We start from the raw sequence: 16032 nt of genomic DNA on the forward strand, positions 1-16032 counted from the left end.
TCAGCAACATGGGAGAGGAGCTTGACTAGTGTTTCTTCTCACATTAATGACATTTTACTGAAGTCAGGAGAGATTATTGTCTAAGCCATGGCAACAATAAACTGTGTTTTTTAGGAAGGAAACAATAGTCTTTGAGTCCCAGGAATCATGATGAAATTATTTACCTGAAGAAGACTTGCTTCTAGTGTGTGGTGCCTAGTGTTGGGAGATGCACAGCAGACATCCAAGGGTGCAGCCCATGTTTGTGATGTCACCCTGGTCTTCTGTGTCTTTGTGACACTGTAGGGCACACAGACATTCTGTTGGGAAACAGTGGCTGTCTGGACATGGCCTCTCAGGGATGTGGAAAAGGGTTTCAGACCGCTGAGATTCACAAACCTCTGCATGGAACTCAGCTATCACACTATAAATAAACAGCCCAAGGGGCTGGTGATGTGAATTAGTGGGTAAGGGAACCCGGTGCCGGGTTCAGTCCCTGGGATCCAGGCAGTGCAAGGAAAGAACCGCTTCCCTCGGGTTGTCTTCTGATCTCTACGTGCACACGATAACATTGGCTCTTACCCAACCCCCACAGACACAGTAATAGACAGACAGACAGACAGACAGACAGACAGAAATGTAATGAAATAGAAAAATTAAAAAGTCCCAAGAAATGACATGCTGAAGATCTGGCAGAGAGGGTTTATTAACAGGCTGGGCAGCACCTCCATTTGGAGATGAGGTATTACCCTGCCCGTCTCCACCTTAGATCTGCACCTCTTTCTAACTCCACCCATACCTTCCATATTCCTATCCATCTCCGTTCCTTCTCCATTCATGTTCACATTATTTCTCAACCCTATCCTGTCTCCATTCCCATTCCTACAACATACTGCCCCATCTCTGTCTTCGTTCATATCCACATCCTATTTCCATCCATCTCTGCCCGTGCTCATATCCATATTATATTCCCAACTCACCCCATCTTCCCATCACACCCATGTCTTCACCCCTTTCCGATCACATCTTATTTTCTTGCCTTCTCAGGCAACACACCTCGGTCTATTTCCACAGCTAATCCACACACGGCCAAGTGTGTTTGCACACTGTGACTTATGTTGGTGTTTTGTTACACTCATATTGCCACGGTCACAAGTCCAGTGCACAGGGTACACATGCACACTCTAGGGAATCGGCAGTCAAATAAACCAGGGAGCCTTGGCATCTTTGCAAATGTCCTTTGGTTATCAGCCCCTCCTCCCACCCCAGAACCCAGTGGTTCCTTTTCTTTAGTTTACTGATCTGAAAGATCAAGACGGCTTCATTTTGTCACCACAGATGTTAGAACCCATCCCCCAAGATAGCCAGGGGAGTAGCGTTCTTTGTCAGACATGACAGAATGTATGTGAACTTTCAAACCATCTCCGCAGTGCCCCTGTGTTTCCTCTCTGCTTAGTTGTGCCCAGGTCTGTGGCTTCCACTCTGCCACTGCCCTTAGCTCTAGTCCGGGGATCTCAGTAGGTGTTCTGCACACTCTCTTTGAAAGCTACCTTGAGACATTGTCTCTTTCCTCCTCCCTCTGAGAGAACACACACAGACATCATATTAGCAGCTGGCTTCAAGTTTCACCTAGTCTCCAGAAGGTGACATTTTTCTGTCAACCACAACTTGTTCTTAGAATATCGTGTTATTTTTGAGACCCCGCCCATAGCTTCTCACTGGCCCTGTACAGAACTGACTCACCCAGCAGAGATAAAATAAATTTAATGAAGAGTTGAGTGTTTTCTTGCTCTGAATTTTAACTAGGAGGGGTCTTTATAGTCTGGGTATATCAATGCTTTTTTTTTTTTTAGCCGATTTTTTTTGGAGGTAAGTGATCACAGTTAATTTAAGAATAGCTTAATTTCTATCTTTGGAAATGTATAAATGTGATGAAAACCCAAATGCATAATGAATTGAGCATCAACTTTCCTTTGCCCAACCCTGTGCCTCTCTCCGTGGGAGATCACACAAAGACTCACGAGTGATAACTAAACACCCAAGATGCAACTCTCTGAGCTGGCTCAGTGGGATGAGTGGTTCTCTTCTGATGTCTGATATTGACATGGCCTGAGAACTATGCATGCTATAGAGCTTTTCATTGAGGGAGAGAAAGGGACCAATAAGGAATTGGAACGTGGGGCTTAAAATGTATAGGGGGAAAGGTTTTAATAGGTTCTGCCTGTGAGAGTGGCTGGTCACTGAATCCAGCAGGTTCTCCTGGAACTGGAAGTCACCCTGGGCCACTGCAGAGGCACTGTTCTCTTTCTTGAGTCATCTCTAAATATCCCAGGCCAGACTGTACTGTTGATGAGCTGCTAGGGGAGTTGGCCAACCTTCATAATGAGATCTGATTGTCTCCAGAGGTCCCGGGGAACCTAAAAATTTCTTCTCTGCAAGAGACAAAGGTCTCCTTGTTCATCAGAGATGGTTTTGTGTGCCTTGAGGTCAATCTTAACTGAGGAATTCCTCTTCTTTTTCTTTGTGGGTAGTCGTAAGAAGTGTCAAAAACATTTGGCCAGGGTTGAGGGCCACTTCGTGCCTCAAAATGCTGTGGTTTCTTCATGGAGAAACCACATACAAGAAAGAAAAGCTTAGCAAGGGACTGTTAGTTAAAACCCCCAGGGCCCTCCCTCTGATATTTCTCCTTTGCAGATTCTCATTTTTCCCTCCATGTTTCCACAAATATGCAAAAAATCTTGGCAAGAAAAACCCCACCACTCAAACATGTATTGTATCCAACAACATCAAGAATTACTTGAGTGTTTTTGTTGTTTTAATTTTAGGGTCTGTGGTTGGTTATTTCATGTGAACTAGAGATAAAAATCTCTCTGTGGCTTAGCAGAGAGGATGTTTTAAGAGTTAAGAAGTTTAAAAAAAAATAAACAAGAGACTTTGATATGAGCCGTCACAGCCAAGCTTCCCACACTCTCCCGAATCCATTACTCTTTCACATTCGCCATTTTACCAGTTGGACATTGGATCTACTTGACCTTGCTTGGGCTTGGAAGACCAAAGGTACCCCTGCCACACACTTCCATGATGTCCACAGGCGTGAGAGTATTTCATGTCCTGTGATAAAAGAACAAGGTTTTCATCTAGAATAGTCCTAGCCCCCTGAGAACAACATGGCACTTTGATTTCTCATGACTCCATGCCCTGCACCCACTCTGTGGTGTGTTACTGGACTTGGCTATATTGCATGGAGACTTTTGAGCTAGGAAGAGTGGCAGAATTTGTTATAGAAAAGAGTTTAGGACATCAGATTGATTCCCTGTACTGGATTCATAAAGTTGAAATGATTGTACATACATGCACATCACACACCTTACACACACACACACACACACACACACACACACACACACTGGTAGTTTGAATGCAATTGGCCACTATAAGCTCATGGGGAGTGGCTCTATTAGAAGGTGTAGCTTTGTTGGAGTCTATATGGCCTTGTTGGAGGAAGTGTGTCACTGTGGGCAGACATTGTTGTTTCATATGCTCAAACTACTCCCAGTGTCTCAGTTCACTTCCTGTTACCTGTGGATCAAGATGTAGAAGTCTCAGTTCCTTCTTCAGCACCCTGTCTGCCTGTGTGCTGCCCTACCACACACCATGATGATAATGGACCAAACCTCTAAACTTTGAGCCACCCAATCAAATGTTTTTCTGTGTAAGACTTGCCATGGTCATGAGGTTTCTTCACAGCAGTAGAAATCCTAACAAACACACAGCATATAGAGAAGAATGGAATATATTTTTCTAGACTGGGTAGATGACTCAGTTTGTAAAAGTGCTTGCTGCCAGGCCTGAGGATTTGAGTTCAAGCAAGCCCCAGAATCCACATGACGGAAAGAGGAAGTCAGCTGCCAAAAGCTGTCTGCCAGCCTTCACCCGTGTGCTTTGACTTTGGGCCTTCCAGCTACCAAGATTGTCAACTAAATGTATCTGTTTTCTCCATAGATCTGGAAGCTGGAGTGTTTTCCTGTAGTATAAATAGATCATGCGTACTGAGAAATTGTAGATTGACTGACTCCACCGGGTAAGAGGCTGGTATCCCTCATCAGGGAAGTCACCAGAACACCTCATGAACAGTAAAATGCTATCCTGACTTGGAGACGATTGGTGGGTGGAAGGGGATTCAAGAGGACACTGACAGAGATGACCGTGACTAAGGAGTTTATTATTAGAGCTGTTAATGCCAAAGACAGACAGACAGACAGAAATAGTTGGCAGGGGCTCCAAGAAGAGTTTAGGCTCTTGCATCCGAGACAGACAGCATGGCAGAGTCTCTGAGGAAATGGCTTGGCTGAGGAGGGAGCCTTTCTGAATAACTCTTTGAGGGTGAGGAGATTCACAGCAAGACCCCACAGTCAGGCTGTCTGATTCCCAGGCCGGAAGCAAGGAAGCTGACGGGCAGCAGGGTACATGGCTGCCATTTTGCTGTAAACCACTTCCCAGGTGAGAGACCCTGGCACCTAAAAGTTTGTTCGTTGGCATCTCACAACTCATAGGTCTCTGTGCAGTACCTGTAAGAGGAGATTACTGTAGATGGCATGGCCTGAGCAGAGACAGGATTTTAACGTGGCATTCCTACAAGGATTAGTAGCACAGGATACATGGGCAGCCTGGCCCAGGTTCTAGATGGTTGTGGGCATCTTTGTGTGGGAGGAAAAAGAGGTGGGGCACTCAGTATTTGACGAAGGATACTTTCCCACACAAGGGTTCTTCCCTGTACATGCAAATATGTACATATATACACAAACAAACATATACACAGACACACATATACATACACAGACACACACATAGACACATATATATATACACATATACATAGACACATGCATGCTCACACATAGGCACATATATACACACATATATACATATACATGGACGCATATGCAAACATGCATGTATACATACATATATACACATATACATGAACATAGACACACACACACACACATGGCCTGCTGGAAGGTGGCTTTGGACTGAGTGCCTTGATTCTCCACAGAAGTGTTAAGAGTTCCCAAAGAGCTGGCTTTTTGGCATAGGCGACAGCCATGCTCTCTAGTGCTAGGACCGTCTTCGCGTGTCCAAAATCGTCCACTGTGCACCAGCACTCCTAGCGCTTTCAATCTGGAGCTCTCTGCGGTTCCCTCTAACAGACAGGTTGCGGTCTGCCTGGGCTGACAGACTGGAATAGCATGGGGAAGGGAGCTAGAGCAAGAAGAGCCTCTCCAGACTGCCGTGGATCACAGCTGTGGGGTGGTAGAGGGCCTTTTCCGAGCGCCCCAGGTCCTGTGTGAATGTGGGGTGGATGGAGGACCTCTTGCTCTTTTGTGGTTCAGATTCCCCTCTGCGCCAAACCCTGACAACAGAACACACTTATTTCCCAACTAGCCACTCAATTTCCCGGGCTCCAGAGACTTCATTTTGCCCACAGGTATTTGCTGAGCACATCCCTGCCAGCATTGGGTGGGAGTGTGGGAGGGGTGGAGGAGTCTCTGCCTCCCAGGAGATAAGAGACCAAGGCAAAGGCAAAGTGAGCTGGACGCTTGTGAGTGGAGACCCCAGGAGTGCAGGCTGGGAGGACAGAAAGCAGGGCACTGAGTACCATAGACTCAAACAGCATACTTCCGATAAAGGGGAGGGGATGCTCAAGCTTGCCTATCTCCTTTCCAAAGTAACCATGCTCATCCAGCCAGAAATGGGTACATGGCTGCCTCTTTCCCATACAGGATCTGTTTTGTATTCAAAGGGGAAGCCTTGGGTGCTTCTGCTGGAAATGATTTTATTTTCAAAAGTGTGAAGTTTAAAAACTAACTGAGTTTCTAAGGCACAATAAGGCAAGGGTTCAGTTACACAGAGATATGGAAAAACTAAGGGCGGTAAGTGAGGGTGTCAGAAGTTTGGGGAATGCTTCTGTAGGATGCATTGGGTTTCGGGTGGAAGGAGTGGGTGTGACATTTCAGCAGGGTCCTGGGAGAAGTGTTATGCCCAGATCTGCAAAGTGCCAAAACCAAACAAGGACCAAGTCCCATATGTAAAAGCAAAGAGCCTTTATTTTATACAGTTTGCTGTTGGAGGGAGGCCACTTGTTTGTTCAGGCCGCCTGGTTAGCTTAGCCCAGAAATAATCACACAGAAGCTGTATTAATTAAATCACTGCTTGGCCCATTAGCTCCAGCTCCTTATTGGCTAGCTCTTACATCTTAATTGAACCCATTTCTATTAATCTGTGTATCACCACGAGGTCATGGCCTACCAGCAAAGTTTCAGCAAGTCTGGTAGCAGATCCATGGCGTCTCTGACTCCGCCTTTCTTTCTCCCAGCATTCAGTCCAGTCCTTCCCACCTACCCAAGTTCTGCCCTATCAACAGGTCAAGGCAGTTTCTTTATTTATTAATGGTAATCACAGCACACAGAGGAGACTCCCACATCAGTTTGCACACTCAGTCTCTCTGTGTGTCCAACATATTGGAATAATCGGAGAGCCCTGAGCTCAGTTAGAGTTGGGTTTTTATAGTAGTAAAGTGGGGGTAAGGGATTTTTACGGTTCAGGACCCCGGATGGGCTGACATTTGTCTAAAGGTGTCCTAGTGAGTGTGTGCTGGAAGGTGATCCTATCTACAAAGGTTGGGACATTAGGCATTTCCTTTGGATGGTCTGTTCTTGGGTGGTGCTTGGGTCATCTCAATTTGTGGTTCTTCCTGCAACCAGGTGTTGCTTCAGGGCAAACTTCTGAGACTCAGGCCTCCATTAACTTATCATGGCTGGGCCCACCACTAGCAGGTGGTAATGGTTGGAAGAACTTCCTTTGGGCTGTCTGTTTCTATTAAGCTGATCATGACTGGCTCCTACAAAGAGCAGGGTGAGGAGTGAGGAGAGGTGGGTGGAAGAAACACAAATCTGAAAGTCCACATGTAGCCAGAAGCTTCCTTGCATCTCCGCAGAGCTAAAGACCAACCTGCATGTGGGGGAAATGGGATCATGTAGGGTTCAGCCAGGGGCAGGAGTTTAAGAGGATACTTAGAGTACCAGGGACTAAAGTGTTAACCAGGAGCCATGGGCATGACAGAGCAGCACCATCTTGGTGGGCTCTACATGGCAGAGAAGAGAGAAAGAACCTCCTCTTGTACTTTGACCGCATAAAGTATAATTGGTAGCCTCCCTGATGGGGCATTTCCCCAGCAAGAGTTTAAAGCCAGACTCTCTGAGTCCCGGGGCAGGGAAGGGGTGGGGAGCAGGGTGTGTGTGGCAGAGGCAGTACACCTTTTTCTGTAAACCTGCTCCCCAGGTAAGAAGTCCTAACAAGGGGGTGTCCATTAGTAAGGGACTCTCAGATGATGTCCCAGTATGGTGCCTGTGATTATCTGGGAAAGGGAGAGAATACCACCTGAGCAGCAGCTGGATCCAGCGTTGTCTTCTTTCAGGCATTAACTGCACTCTACAGTCTGGGCTTTGATGGTGGAGAGAAGGGAGTCTCTTCAGGGTGGTTGGTGACCCTGGATACTGAAAGGGGCTGAGGTCCTCAGGAGGATGCTGTGTAAGTGGTAAGTAGACTGTATGAGCAAGCTCTAGCTGCTGTAATAAGTTTTCATGACCTAGATGGCCTAAGACGGTAAAACTCTATCCCCTTGCAGTTTGAGGCCAGAAGCAGAATCAGACCAAGTAGACCTTCTTAGGGAGGAGGTTCCCCTGTCTCCAGCCCCTAGTATTTCATAACATTCTTTGGTTTGTGACCAACATCACTCCTGCTTCTTCCTGTGTTATTTTAAAACTCTAGGTCCCTGGGCCTCTGCGTCCATTCCTCTACCCAGTTTGGCTTCACTTTGATATCAACTAATTATACACACACACAGACCCTCATTCCCAAATCATACAACTTTCTGATCTCCCACTGTGTTGTAGAATTCAGTCCTCTGAGCAATACAGCTTCCACCATCAAGAGATCATGTGACTGAAGGAACGATGGCGAGGGGAATGGGTCATGAGACACTTCCCGGAGAATCCAGACTCTTCTCTCTGCCTTTTGAATGTGATTCAGTCCTAACTGCCAATTGGGGGAGGTGTGTCAGGGAAGGGCTAAATTAGATAGGCTGGGGAAGGTTAACTGGAGGTGGAGGTGGGGCTTTCCATATACAGCTATGGAGAAGCCATCATCCACACAGGGTATGAAGTCCAATATGACTGGTTTAGGCTAGCTCATCTTTCTATCAGTAACCCCTAACTCGTGTTCTGTCAGCCCAATAACGTTATTCATTTGCCTTAGGTGTACCCTAAATTCCCACACCATCACACAAGACCCAGAATGTGAGCAGGGCCTAGGAATATATCCTACACTCCGTGGCACAGGTGAAGGGACACATAGATATAACCAAGGACCCTGAGCAGCAGCTGTGAAGTTAGTCATCAGAGGGACCTTTAGAAGAGCCCCCAGCGTTCCTGAGGAAAGAGGCTGCCTCGAGGAGTGGAGAGGTCATTGCCCAGTCATGGTGAGCTAGACAAGGACTCTCAAGCTCCAAGAGAATATGGCCTAGCTACTGTCACCTGGGCCTCTGTGCCACGGACTCTGCTAGGTCAGGCTGTGATTTCTAATCATGGAAACAGTGGGATACTGGCTGTGTCTTGTTAAACCTGGGAAGGAAGTCCCTGAGGGGTTTGTGGCAACAGGAAATGAGCATGCCATCTCTGAGTGTGTTCATTCAAGCAAGGTGATTGGGACAGAAAGCCACTATGTCCCCTGTTCCCCTTGAGACCTCAGGGAAGAGCCAAGTACCAGCAGGCACTCTGGTAAGGTGACTCCCATACATGGAGGGAGGAAGTGAAGGTGAGTGACAGGTAAGCCTGAATTACTATATACTATAAAGGAGACTTGCCGAGCCATTCTCTGGGGCAGGAGGAATAGGGAGGGAGAGCTGGGATTTGGAGAGGAAGAACCTATCTTCATATACTGAGATAGAAATATTTACAAGCCACTGGACAGGCAGTCACAGGTCATCATGAAGAGTTCAAGACCAGAGATGGTTAACAATTGTCTTCGGTGAGATTCTGCTTCCTTCAGGCATGGTCTGAATTAGAGAAACTGACTTGGTTAAGTCCTGAGCCCTCCTGTGTAGGCGTAATTTTTCTGTCCCACCAGCCAGCTCTCAAATAACCATGCAGAGATTTATTATTAATTATAAAAGCTCAGCTCAATCACTTAAACTTGTTACTAGATCTTGCAACTTAAATGAACTCTTATTTCTCATCTAAGTTCTGCCACGTGGCTCTGTCCCTTTTCTCAGTATGGCTTGCTCATCTTGATTCTCTTTGTATATCCTGGCAACTCAGCCCTCTGCATCCCTGTGCTCTCTCCCTAACCACAAGGCCCACCTAACCTCTTCTTTCTTAGCTATTGACGTTTAGCTCTTTATTAAACCAATGAGAGGCACACATTTTTACAGTGTATAAAGGTTGTTCCATCGCAAAGCAGATGAGACCACGGAGCGAGAATGTTTTCGCTCTAACTATTATATGTCCATGCATTGATAAATGAACCCATCTGTTTTACAATTTCAAGGGGAAGGAACTAAATATCACTGACCCAGCACCCTGACCTGGACTTGCTTTGTACTCCCAGACTAAGGAACATCACGGGGGCATACTGGGGTCTTGAGTTTACTTCTTCCTGTGTCTCTCAGCCCTTGGCTCCTGACTCAGAAACATCATAGAAAGCTGCCTGAGGCTTTTCAGGTGATTCTGAACCATTGCTAATCAGGGGTGAGGTTGCCTCTTATAGACCAGTCACACCTTGGAGTGGCAGGGGTGTCAGATTGCAAATCTACATCTCCAGGCTTCATAACATCCCTAACGGTTCTAGGAAGGATCAAATACAGGGTCGTATCTACTGTGAACACACACACACACACACAGAGGTGCCTCTGGGTGCCTGCAGGGCCTTGGTCCTGGGCCTCCGAAGATGCCAGACCTGCAGATGCTCAAGTCCCACATATCAAAAAATTCCCCTACCAACTATCACACCCCTGATACGTCTTAAACCAGGAGTGATCAACCCATGCTTGTGACTGCATGGGCTCTCAATAGAAAACTGTCAACTTACTTGAAATATTATGAAGCATTTATGTGTATGATCTTTTCAATTTATTTTTATTTTTACTTTTTGGTCAACTCACTTCTGAGGTTGAGTGTGAACTTTGAAGAGGAAAATGCAGCCCTGGGATGCCATACAAGGTAGCAGGTCGGGCACCTTGCTTTCAGCCATCTTCCCACCAGCTGTCAGAGTTAAGATGAGGTAAATAATTCTCAGTGGGGGCTGCTTCTCTGCTGTTTAGATAGAAAAGGCTGGGAAACAAGTCTATACGTTCAGGGCAACTGTAATTTTTTTTTCCCTATAATATCTTCCTTCCTGGGTGGTTGAATCTGAAGACTGAAATATGCAGATTCAGGTCGGCCTTTGTGCATGGCTGTAGAAGATCACCTTTCATGGGTATGAAACGATACAGCCCACTGCGGATGCTACCATCCCCTAGGCAGGAGTTACTTAACTGCAAGAATAGGAAAATTGAGCTGAACCCAAGCAAGCAAACAATCAAGACAGAAATCCATTCCTTCTGCCTTCACAGCTCTTCACAGCTGCTGCGATGTGACCAGCTGCTGAAGCTCCTGCAGTCGTGATTTCCCTCCACAGCGATGCACCGTGTCCTGGAATTGTGAAACAAACCCGTCCTCCCCGACGTTCCTTGCCAGGGTGTTTTATCACCGCAACAGACCTGAAAAGGGAATGAGCAAACAGAGTTTTCTTCAATTACGCGCAAATGCCAAATGTCTCCGTCAGAGGAAGATCCCAACCTTTGTCAGAAATCACCGGAATAACATGATTAGGCAGAAGCACGTGGGGAGGCAGACAGAGATAGCCTAATAGAGATGAAGCGTGCTTGCGCCAATTCAGAGACAGACGTGGATCACTGCAGCAGGTTCGCATCACCCCGAACTCCAGCTCAGCAGCTGTGGATGTAGCAATTACAGCTCCCGCAGTGCCAACCAGCAACTGTGTGTTCACCCAGCTCTCGCGCACCGAGCGCATTGTACCTTCTAGAAAGTTTCCCGTCTTTGCTTTGCGTGTAAATGTGACCATGTCTGTATTTCAGAACACCATGGGGAAATGTTTGCATATTAAAAAAGAAAGCAAATGAATTTATGAAATAAGTGACTGGAATCTGAAGTCCCTGCAACGTCATTAGGATTATTCAGATTTTAAATCACCACAGAGAGGGATTCCATCACAGCCCACTGCATGCATAAACACTTGTTTGCACATGCTGTGCAGGGTAGCGTGCCCTTACGCCTTATTTGATTAAGCCCACAGTGAAGTTCTTGCCAGGCCTTATTTTCTCAGTGCATTATCTGTGGCCATCAGAGAACACTTCTTGTATCTTATCTTGGGGACAGTTCAAGTACCCACGCTCCGTGCAGGGAACAGGTGTGACGGTTATGTACAGAAGGGGATTTCCCAAGGTGAGAACATTTCCCATGCCACCCTGGGATATCCCAGAATGCACCACGCCATCCTCCTTTTTTGGCACCGGCTTTCCATATGAATCAGAGCTAGGAACACGCAGGCTTTCTGCCACGCAAAACCCTGTCATGCCTGTTTGCAAATGCAAGTGCTGTTTTAAGAGCGTGCGCCTGGGGTCTCGAGTGTAGTGGGCTGAGCTGGTAAAAATAATAATAATAATATTCATCTCAGCACTTTGGCAAAAGAGTACTCTTATGAGGCCGGCTCGTTTATTTACCTTCCCAGCTGGAAAAGACACATGGAGGTACGCAGCCAAGAAAAGGAGGAACAAATGGGGAGCGGGAAGCAGGGTTTGGCTCCCGCTATATTGATTTTGGCAAAAATGCCACATGAAAAATTATGCCTCAGATAAAAATAAATTATAATCTACAAGTATTTGAATGAGAAGGGTTCCCTGTGAGAACTTAATAAATGAATGCTAATTCAGTTACCAATTTGTAGCCGTGAAACATAACCACTCACGTTATTCAGCGTAGCTTGTTTTGGAAAAGATTGCATAACCCATAGAGCCATCCTTCACAAAGTGCATAAAAGTGTCGGCATATATATAATTTATACAGCGTCTGTTAGTTATGGTCTGTTTAATAGTATTTAATGCTGTCGCATGACATCATTCTTTCATTTACCCATTGGAAAAAAAATAAAAAAGACCAATCAAAAACACTTTATAGTGGAAGAAATATGCTTATTGAATTTGATAAAAATTGTAGGAGACAATAAACAGATTCGCTGGGGGAGGTATCTTTTTAAAGATTTTTGAGGAGTTACTGTGGCGGAGTACGTGCAGTATTTACACTGCAGTTATTTTAATCATAATTTACTTAGGATGTGTGTGTTATCTAATAAGCTGTTAATGTGCCTTCAGCAATTCATTTTGCCGACAGCACAGTAAATTGCCGCATAGCCTTGGCCCTTTATTAGTAGTAATGATTAAATCCAGTTTTAGTTGTACTTACTACATTCTCTCCACTGCCTACAGGGCATCCCTATGGGGTGGGGGGGAGAGAGAAATCGACGCCTCTATCCTTAATCTGTCCATCTCTTAACCAAAAATGTCTTCTGTGCATTTTCAGCAGAATATATCCTACCTCTGTCTACAGGCGTGTGTGTGTGTGTGTGTCTGTGTCTGTCTCTCTCTCTCTCTCTCTGTGTGTGTGTGTGTGTGTGTGTGTGTGTGCTACATGGTTAAGCTGCTGTAGGACTAACAGAGCAGGACTAAGTGTTTTAAAATGTTGTATTGAGTAAAATATAGCCATGCTCAGTTCATAAAAACACTGGATAAAAGAAAACCTTCCCTCTGTTATTGTGAGTGTGTGTGTGTGTGTGTGCGTGTGTGTGAGTGTTGGGGTGGTAGCAGTATATTTGTGTGGGGGTGCATGTGGAGGCCAGATGTGTCATTCCTCAGCTACTGTCCACCTTGTGTTTTTGAAGCAGCATCTCTTACTGGACCAGAGATCCCTAGTTAGACTTGGTCAGAGAGTCACAGAGATCTGTGGGTGTTCCTCAGTGCTTAGATACAAGCATGTACCACCACACCTGGCTTAAAACCTTCTTTTGCCACTCTGTGTGTGTGTGTGCATGCGCACACACACATGTATGGTTGTGTTTGTGTGCATGTGCGTGTGTATCTGTGTGTGTGTGTGTGTGTGTGTGTGTGTGTGTGTGTGTGTAAAATCCTATAAGAAGCCATCCCAGTATCCTTCTCTGTTGCTGTGATAGCACACTAACCAAAATCTACTTGGGAAAGGAAGGATGAACTTCATCATGAAGAGAAGCATTGCAGGAACTCAAGGCAGGAACCTGGAGGCAGGAACTGAGACAGCAACCATGGAGGAACACCGCTTTACTGACTTGTTCTGCATAGCTTGTTCAGTTGCTTTCTTACAACTCCCAGGATCACCTGCCTAGGGATAGTACCACCCACCATGGGCTAGGCCCTCCCAAATTAATCATTAAATGTCCCTCAAGCTTACCCACGGGCCACTTTGATAGAGGCAGTTCCTCAATGAAGGGTCCCCTTTTCTCAGACATATACAGATTTGTGTCAAGTTGACAAAAGCTAACCAGCACAGAAGCCAAGGATTGACATCATATATGGGGCCAGAATACCCTCCCATGTCAAGTCTGTGGGGGAATCCTCCTAGGGTGTGACTGTACATCAACACTGCAAAGCCAGCAGGGCATACACAATTTCTACAAAATGGGACATAGAAATTGAAGTCTCAGACTCACAAGTTTCACCAACTCTGTCTTCTTCCAGTTCCAGGGACAGTGTATCTGCAATATTGTAGTTTGGGCATCCAGGCTCTGGGTCCACACATTTGTCAAGAACAAAGTGTCTTTGAAGCTCATTTCATCTCCAACTGGGGGTTTCTGTCCATACATCTGTACTTGGCCTTCAGCTGTTGGGTGGGTATTGTGAAAAAAGCCCCACCAAGACTGAAGGAGTACTTCAGGGCTTTCCAAGGGCTTCCTCACTGCCTTCACAGACCACCTGGGGAGCACTTTTTGGACTAGGGAGCAGCTTTGCTTATGTCTTAGGTTCCAAAGATAGCACCCCATTTGAGGTGGGAACAGGGGTGTCTGCAAGTTCCACCCCTATTCTGTCAGGCTGCCTGGATGGTAGCCCTATAGACCATTGGGGTCCAAGGTGACTTCTGGACTTGTCCAAAGCCTATCATGGGAAATTTGGGGCATGGTCCCTTGGTCCTTTGATCCTCCGGCAGCTTCTCCCACATCCCTGTCTACCTTGTCTTGTGTCTATCCTCCTCTTCTTCCCTTATCCAGGCTGAGTGAGCACTTTGCACCTGCTTAGGGCTCCCCAATTCTAGGTAAGTTTCCTCTGCCCTATTTCTCACCGTGGCTACCCCCACCTTCTCCCTCCCTCCCTCCTTTCTCTACAATCCAGATGTTCCAGAACTAAATGTCATTCCTGTTGGGCCCTGCTGAGTGCAAATTTGGAAATGTGGGCTAATGGCGGATCCTGAGTTAATGGCTTCCCCGCCCATGAAACACTCAGCAGAGCTTTTTAGACACACTACTTAGCCTAAAGGAGGATAAGGAGGGTGCAATTTCTTGTTCGGAGTCAGCCTGTGGGGTGGGGGTCAGAGTTCATTAAGAAGGCCTTTCAACATCGTGAAGGTGTGGTGGCCCTTCCGTACCATCAGCGACAGGGCTTCAGAGGAAGATTTTTCTTTTACCCCCAGAATCTTCCACTTCTTTCTCATCTTATATGGCTCCATGCACAGGGCACAAGGCCAGAGCATCATCAAGTGCCCACATTCTCGTGATGGTAAGTTTGGACAGCAGTGTCTACTTTCCAGTCTGATCCTGAGCCTGTCTGGCTCGTGCTCTTAGGGAAGAGGCATCTAATGCTTCCTCTCACTGCAGAGGGGTGGCAGTGCCAGCTTCCTGGGATGCTGCAGAGAGGAAGCTGACTAGGGGTGCACTGCGGGCACATTAACAGAGTAGACCAGAGCCTATGTGATGATGTCCCCGTGTGGCTTCAGTCACTGGAGAGATGACCCGTAAGGCAGAAATCTGGAAGGAGCCTCAGACAGGCTATGCTTTTGTCTAAACACTGTCCAGAGTGGGGTTGTCTTTCTGGCTATGTAGCTGACTCCAGGAAGTGACCTGGACTATGTTAGGAGGTCAGAAATCACCAAGCTCCAAGGAGAAGCTAGAAAAGGTAATGAAGGTTAGGGCCTGGGTTTGACTAGGCTTAGGAAGCTTTGTCTCCATCTCCAACACCTTATTTTCTCTTGGTGGAGCAATGGGAGGTCTTCCCCTTGATGCTGCTTCTAAAATATGATACGCAGCCTCTATAGGAACTGCAAAGTCTCATGAGGCAATTTTTTTGTTTGTTTGTTTGTTTGTTTGGATAAATTTCCTGAAGAGTTACCAAATCTATCTGCTAGCTCTGAGGAAAGCCTTAAACAGACTCATCACAGACAGTGGGATGAGTGGAGTTTGAGAGGCAGGGTCTTCGCCGCTGCCACTCAGCATCTTCTCTGTAGCCAGAACACCACCCTACACCTTTGAACTGGAAATCCCACAGCTTACTGAAACCCCCAAATAGAACCGGAGCTTCCTGGCATTTCCAAAGATCTTTCCTGTTCACCCACACGGTCCTGGGGAATGATTACTTTTCTAAGTGTGTGGTCACAGCTTAGACCCGATTAATAGCTGGAGGTCTGGAGATCTCTTTGCTGTCTCAGCCTTTTCCCTATACTTCCTCTGGCTCAGGCCCAGGTTGGTCGCTGATTTCATAGACTTCATGAGTAGTAAAAAGATAGCTTTTTATTTTTTTTTATTACCTCTCCTGGTTAAATTGATCTCTTTTCCTCGGAGACTTCTAGAAATAGGTAGCTTATGAAAACAGGCTAAACAGTGGCTGTTGGGGATGAAATTGGAGTGGAAAGAGGTAATCCC

The sequence above is a fragment of the Microtus oregoni genome, unplaced genomic scaffold (genome assembly GCF_018167655.1).
Source record: "Microtus oregoni isolate MIOR12 unplaced genomic scaffold, Mior012 000016F_ref0000370, whole genome shotgun sequence".
Lineage (NCBI taxonomy): Eukaryota > Metazoa > Chordata > Mammalia > Rodentia > Cricetidae > Microtus > Microtus oregoni.